The following is a 7,861-nucleotide window of genomic DNA, read 5'->3' on the forward strand; positions in this document are numbered from 1 at the left end:
ATAGGCAATTTCCTATTTATGTGTATGCAGCCATGCAGGTCGTGTAAATGTGTACATAGTAAGATCTTCGGGGACGGCGCCAAGGGGGGTGGGCAAGGGAGGGCGACAGCCCCCCCTAGGATAAGTTCTCGCCCATCTTTCGTCCCTCAGATATGTTAACTCTTATTTTTACGATATTTTGTTTTCAACGTCCAGCTCTAAAACTTGATATTATACTATTTTTAAATTTGAATTATGGAGTTCGGTAATTAAAATATCGAAAATTGACTTCTATACAGGCACAGATTAACTTAACGAGCGCGATCGGTTACCCCAAGGAACATATTATATAAAATTCACGGCTGATTGTCAAGACAAAATAATTGGTAACATTGAGACATGTTGTTAAGTAACCATATCATATCATAGTTACCATGTCGTAACCGTACTAGCCACTAGGTACCACAGCTACAGAATATAGACATTTCCATCGCTATAATATTAAATAATGTAAAATCGACTTTTTGAAAAAAAACATACTTTTTTATAGTTTATGGATGTACCAATATAAAAATAATAATAAAAATAAGGCCGGATGGGGTGAGGGCATGGCCCCTTTGTCCCCCCTGGCTACGCCACTGACTGTTGTATTTTTACATCCAGATTTCCTAAAATTTTCTTTCGTAAAAACCTTCTCCTGGCAATTACAAAAATCTTAAAAAAAAATTTAAGCCAAAACGGCACAGCCGTTCTTGATTTTTATGTATATAGATAAATATATTATAAACAAAATAGTACAAAAAACAACTACCTATACTATATCAGCTGATAATATTGTTAAACAATTTAAAATATTTAAAGAAAAAAAAAATAAAGTAATTATCCTGCCAATAAATCTGATGGACAAGCAACTGATTTAATAATAATAAAATGAATATACATATCTAATAAGTAATAACATTAAAACATTTACAATAAAAAATGAAAAGATTATAAATTATTTTTCAACTTGCATGCATAATATTGAAAAAAATATAAATACAAATAACGGTGGATATGAAAAAAATATATACATAGGTATACTTAACTTAATTTAAAAAAAAGTATATTTATTAAACATGGTATTAAAATAAATATTTGACTATGGTCTAATATTTATGCTATATTACTATGCCTTCATATTCTATAGTGAATGTTCTGCACAATGGGCAATTATGCATGTTTTCTTGTATCAACCGAAGTGCGCAAATATTACAAAATGTATGCCCACAAGGTCTTAATATGACAGATGTCTCATCATTAAAACATATTATGCATAATTCTACAATAATATCTGTAAAATAAAATAATTATATTTCAATTGTTTGTATATTATATTCAAATTGGCATTATTGATAACTAATAATGTAGAACAATAATAATTTCCCTTCTTCACCACATTGATACTTTTAATTTAATACCTACATTAAAAATATATTAATCAAAAGTATATAATAACATCTCTAAAAACATATATTAGACAGAACTTATTTTAGTAATAAAAACTGTAAACAATATATCATCTTGTTCAAAGTTATACATCTTAGTAATAAAATTTAAAAAAAAGATGATTTTTAGGATGTTGTACCCATCTCTGTTTTATGTTCTATTGTTTTATTCTTACTAACACAGAACATGACACATTTTATGTTTAGAATCTATTTTACTTTATTTTCAATATTATAGTGAATTGACCTATACTATCTAATTTAAAGGTAAACATTTTATCCAGCTCACTGTGTAAGCATTTTACAATTTTTTGGTATAAAGTATTGAGCATTTATATTTTAAGTATGAAATGCTCATAGGTAACTTGAAATTAAAATATCATAAATTGCCTACAAAGTGAGCGGAATAAAATTCTTAACTTTAATTTGTATAATATAGGTCAATCACTCTAGTCTCTAATGTTAAAAATAACTAAGTAAAATAGATTCTTCTGAACATACAATTTGTTATGTTATGCATTAGTAAGACAAAAATGCAGTGTATTAGTAAAATACAACTTCCTCGTAAATTATATACCTAATACTTTCAAATGCTAAGTTTTGTATCTGAATAGTTAATAATATAGTTCCTAAGACAAGTCTATTTTGTGCCTTGAATCTATTACATCCAATTAAAGATTAATATTTCCAATTAAGATTATTTTTTTACCTTCGTTATCATCGTTTGCAGGTGTTGGTGTGACTGTATGAGTAATAACAGAACGTACTGGTGGTTCATGAACTACTGTTACATCAACATCTAAAATTTAAATCTAGATAAAAATAAAATTCATTTTTATTGTATAATCTAGTTAAACACTGCTATACCATCCTCATCTTCAAAATCTTGGTAAAATTCTCTCCATCTTTCTCTCCACGGTATAAATCCAGGCCTTTGTAATAAATCTTCCCCAACTGCAGGTTCTAGAGCTACTGGTGGTTCTCTAAATACTGGAGCATTTACTGTTGGCTCTGGAAGAACTGGAGCATATATAAGTCAAATATCAAAATTATTTTCCGAGTTTTATACATAGAAAATGAGAAATAAATAAATTGTATTATATTTTTATTTCCTGCATCATATTTTGAAAAACAACAACAATTATCATAACTTGATTGCAATAGCTTAAATACTTTTGAAAGTTAGTTTCAAGATGAAACTCGTGACTATCATACTTAATTTAATTTTAAAAATACAGTTTTACCTATAGGGTCCTCAACAGCAGGTTGTATAATTACTGGCGGTTCTCTAAATACTGGACCGTCTATTGTTGGCTCTGGAGGAACTGGAGCGTCTATTGTTGGCCCTGGAGGAACTGGAGCATCTATTGGTAAAGTATCATAATTATTTTCCTAGTTTTATACTTAGAAAATGAGAAATAAATTAATTGTATTATATTTTTATTTCCTGCATCATATTTTGAAAAACAACAACAATTATCATAACTTGATTGCAATAGCTTAAATACTTTTAAAAGTTAGTTTCATGATGAAACTTGTGACTATCATACTTAATTTAATTTTAAAAATACTGTTTTACCTATAGGGTCCTCAACAGCTGGTTGTATAACTACTGGCGGTTCTCTAAATACTGGACCGTCTATTGTTGGCTCTGGAGGAAATGGAGCGTCTATTGTTGGCTCTGGAGGAACTGGAGCATCTATTGGTAAAGTATCATGATTATTTTATAAGTTTTATACATATAATATGAGAAATATTTTTATATTAAAACTTGATGTTAATTACATTCTTAATTATTTGTTATTGGTTTTAATAAGTTAAACCAATAAATCAACAGTGTAAACTGTAACTACTTTTTTTTTGTTTAAAGAAGGGGGGTGGGTTAACAATATTAAAAAAACTGATGTTAAATTTTCATTATATTCAGTTTATCAAAATAACTAAAAATACACTTTAAAAAAACCTATATAATAATACCTATTGGTGGGTAATCCATATCAACATCATGGCCCAAGGTGTTGTTTATGTAGGTCTCATTCACTGATGCAACCCGTCTTAAAAACATCATAGTATCAGCTCCATTTAAAATATCTTGCAGTGCATTATGTATTGTTCTGTTATTTCTATTTCGAGAAGAAACAAATCTTCTTCGTACCTGTAAAAATTTAGATAAATATTTGATTTGTTCTAATTTTTATTTACAAGTTCTATTTTATTTTGATTGTTATTATTTTAAATTCTGAATAAGCAATGCACATATTGACTTAACAATGATGGATATTTTTTTTATCATAAGTAGAAATTTCCCAATACTTTTTAAATTCATTGGGAAAAACCAAATTCTAGACCCTTTCCACTTAGAATCTTTTCTCATAGTATATATTTATCATTGAATTAAAATTTTACATATTCATTGCATTGACAAACCTAATGATAAGGTACACTAGACATTTAGCAGGAAGTTATTAGTTTATTATTAGAGCAGAGGGCTTGTATCTCTAAAAAGCACTAAATATGCAAGCATTTATGGACTTAATAAACCTATTATAAGCAATAAAATTTAATTGTTTGAAAAATCTTCTTTTGACCCAAAAATATAAAAACTTAGCATTTTAGTAAAAACTGTTTGTAAATAAAAGAAATCTAATCGGTGACCCTCAAGACGTACTTCTACGAAAACCATGTGTATGCAAACAGTCAACAACCAAATTATACGATGAAAATTTAAAATAACTTTTAATTCAAACATAAATTATATTATGATGACAATTTGTTGTCATTTTTATTTAATTTGTACAATCTGTAAGAAAAATATTTACAATAAGCACAATGGAGGGATACATAATAGGTCATGGTTGGCTTGATTGAAGAAGCTATTCAGTAATAGCACTTCATGAATTATTATGATGAAAATTTAAAATAATTTTTAACTCAAACATGTTTTGATTGTAATTATTAGATGAAATTAAAATGTCTGTAGAAAAATGATAATTTATTTAAAATATGCATATTTATATGAAAAATAAAATGCAATAATAATTAATTTTGTGAAAGCATGAGACGTATTGGTTTTGTATGCTGCTATTTTTTTGATAGAACAAAACATAAATATGCAAATGCTACAAGTCCTCTGCCCTGTTTATTATTATTATGATTATAATACATTTTATTTGATCTTAGTAAAATACCTATATTTATAACCATGTTTGAACTTACTTGTTGGCCATTTAGTGTTTGGCTCAGCTCCAACCTTGTAGTATTCTCCACACCTCGGATTAGATCTAACATTTATAGTATATACCAATATTATTTATGAATTTTGTATATGTGCTTTGAAAGGATTTACCATAAAATGTCCATAATGGTGGATGAACTCCTAAGTAGCCAAGTAAAGATGCGTGGAATGATTCTACAAAGTTATTTGTCCGGTGATCTGATCCGTGAACAGAAAATCTTTCTGGACCTACCACACCCATCCAATACCGATCAAAATAATTGAAGACTGGTCGTAATTCTTCAAATACTTGTTGCTGTATTGCAATCGCCCTTATCATCATCAGCCCATCGGATATCGTAAATCCTCTAACATTGGGATATGCATTTCCATTTGCAGGTAGATGTGGAAGAGCTAGTAACTTAACAAAAATATTATATAATAGGTATATAATTTAACCACATTACATTTCTTATAATAATTTCATTACCAAGCGAACTATATTTCTACTAGTAACATTTGTTCTTATAATATTTCTCAATCCAAGTTGTTGTATGTGTCTTAATACAGCCTGTACAAAAATAGTATAGAATAATATCTTGTTTGTGAGCACAAATAATACAATGAAAGTATTTTAGATTATTACCTGATTGAAGTGAAAAGAACAACCCACTTGATGCCATTCAGGGAATACTGTTCTTATGGCGTTACGAAGACCAGTTTCAAAATCGGTAATAACTTGAACTGGTACTTCATGAGAATAGGGCAGTTCAAGACTTAAAATGTACCGCATAACACATACATATGCTGCTTGTGTATGACGAGTTAAACAAGCATAAGCCACTGGGAAACTCTAAACATTATTATAAATTTTCCAAATATGTTAATTTGAAGTAAGTAAGTCTACAAAAATATGTGAAACAAAATGTATTATTACCATGTTATTAAATATAATGTGTACAGTAAGTAGTTGACGTAAATCAGTAGGATTATTGGGAAGACATTGAAAAGTACCATCTACTGCTACATTTGATACATTTATACCATTTTGCCGCAGTGTTGTCACTATTTCTGTGTTGAAAAATATGATGCCATAAAACAAACCTTCGGTAACTAATTCACCTTGATAAAACCTAGTTTCTAATAATAAATAAGATACATATTATGATTAATTAAAAATGTTTAATTTATTCATTCTTATTTTTACAGATTGTCAATAATTGATAAAATATTATACTTACGGTTTCCAATGGTATTCTCGTATCTCTGCCTCCATTCTTCAGAGATAATCATAGCACCCCATTCTCTTGTTGTGCTTGGTACTGATGGTTGGTGCCCACGTCTCGCTCTGTACATCGTCCTTGCTGCTTGCAAATAGGTATACGTCCTTGCTGCCTCCGGAAACCTAATTATTGAATATTATGTATAGTGTACAGGTAATAATTTTAAATTTTTTTGGAGTAGATACCTCTGAATCTCTTCGTTATAAATTGAACGTAAATTTATTTGTTCTCTCACAGCTCTCTGTCTCAATGAACGAATAAAAGCCGTTTGGTTGTCATTATTATGTTCTACAAGTCTCTGTGGAACACATGTATGAGGTCTTGTTAGTTTAAAATCACTATTGTCTTGTCTTATGCTGCCTCTGCCTCGACATTGGGAATTGAAATAATTTGTGCATCTCAATTGTCTGGTAATAATAAAATATCAATAATTATATACTTTAAATCATCCCAATATGTTATTTTTATTTTATGATTAAATTTAACCTTCTGTTTGCAGTTTCGTTATGGCTGTAATATTGGAAATTTAAGCTATCAATATATATGTTGGATCGCCCATGAACTCCTGGCACCATACGAACACCATTCCGATTACCTATAGTTTAAAAATAAACAACCTAGGTTATAGTATACCTACATATTATACAAAATCACAAACTGTTGAAATCTGTACTAATTTTGAAAAATCAATCGATAAACTTAATCATCACCTACTTGAAGCGAAACTTGAAAACATAGATATAATGGACCCTCTGCTGTCATGGTTTAAATCATTATTATCCAATTATTAAACAAATCAGTTAAATATAAAAATTTTATCTCAAAATCTATCAATATAACATTAGGGGTCCTACAAGGTGACCATGTTTTATATCCCATACTTTTTATCCTGTTCATAAATTAATTTATCCTGTTATGAAGACATTTTAAGTTTTCTGAATATGATAACTTTTGAAAAATAATTGTAATACCTAGCTATAGCTTAGTCTAATTTAAATATTTGTGTCGGATGTCCAGAGTTATTAGCGAAAATATATTTAAAATAAACATACAAAACAAATTAGTTTATTCTATGTATAGAAAATATGTATTCTAATTGCATGATACACTTGCCAAAAATGCATACATTTTTTTTTTTATGGAAATTTTTTTGATGATATAATTTTAACTTTTTTAATTACAAAATTCAATCTAAATTGTTTAATTATATATTTTTTTTTTATATTTATCTGTATCACATCTCTCATTTATATTTATCTATGTTCTCATTAAATTCTGTTTGAATAATGTAACATGATTGTTTTGTCTATTAATACCTATTAAGTTCATGTATTATGTATATTTGTACCAAATTATTAACTACTTATGTATAATTATGCGAGAATTTACTAAATAATTTAAATATAACACAATCATTGCAAATTTCAATTGGAATATTTTATTCCCTGAATAAATAAATAAATAAAAATATATTATCTAGAATTTTTTATTTATTAATGACAATTTTAAATACATACCCTGAATAATACCGTGTCTTTCCATTGATTTAAATAGAAAAAAATTTAAAAAATAAAAAAAACACACTTAATCTAGGAGAATTGGTTCTACAGATGTCTTCTAGAATTCATATAATCATACGAAAGCTGAGACGTCTAAATGAACGGTGAAGGTACTGTGAACTAGTGTGAAGTGATTTGATGAAGAAAAAGTGATTTGATATATTTTGTCAATTTAGTTACCTATCTAAGGTTAAGATAAGTATAAGAATTCCTAGAGAAGCAAAGATATAAGTTCATGTTAAATGATGCTTGTAAATTGTTATTATATAATATTCATAGACTAATCCTAATTGCATATAAAATATAAGTTACATTTTTGAAATAAAGTGCTATAAAATA

General features: G+C 28.0%; 1 long non-coding RNA gene across 11 annotated transcripts; it reads left to right on the top strand.

Moving 5' to 3' along the window:
• The first annotated feature begins 1,477 nt into the window (after nucleotides 1-1,477).
• On the top strand, nucleotides 1,478-6,566 carry LOC107884217. 11 transcript variants are annotated; one of them, XR_003838986.1, is made up of 7 exons: nucleotides 2,798-2,836; nucleotides 2,966-2,982; nucleotides 3,052-3,171; nucleotides 4,806-5,789; nucleotides 5,890-6,116; nucleotides 6,201-6,373; nucleotides 6,463-6,566. It is a non-coding gene; the product is annotated as an uncharacterized LOC107884217 (long non-coding RNA). The 11 variants fall into 11 exon arrangements; XR_003838979.1 differs by having other exon boundaries at nucleotides 1,478-2,982; XR_003838983.1 differs by lacking the exon at nucleotides 2,966-2,982 and having other exon boundaries at nucleotides 1,478-2,836.
• The last annotated feature ends 1,295 nt before the right edge of the window (nucleotides 6,567-7,861 follow it).

This window comes from Acyrthosiphon pisum, chromosome X (assembly GCF_005508785.2).
Source record: "Acyrthosiphon pisum isolate AL4f chromosome X, pea_aphid_22Mar2018_4r6ur, whole genome shotgun sequence".
NCBI classification, from domain to species: Eukaryota; Metazoa; Arthropoda; class Insecta; order Hemiptera; family Aphididae; genus Acyrthosiphon; species Acyrthosiphon pisum.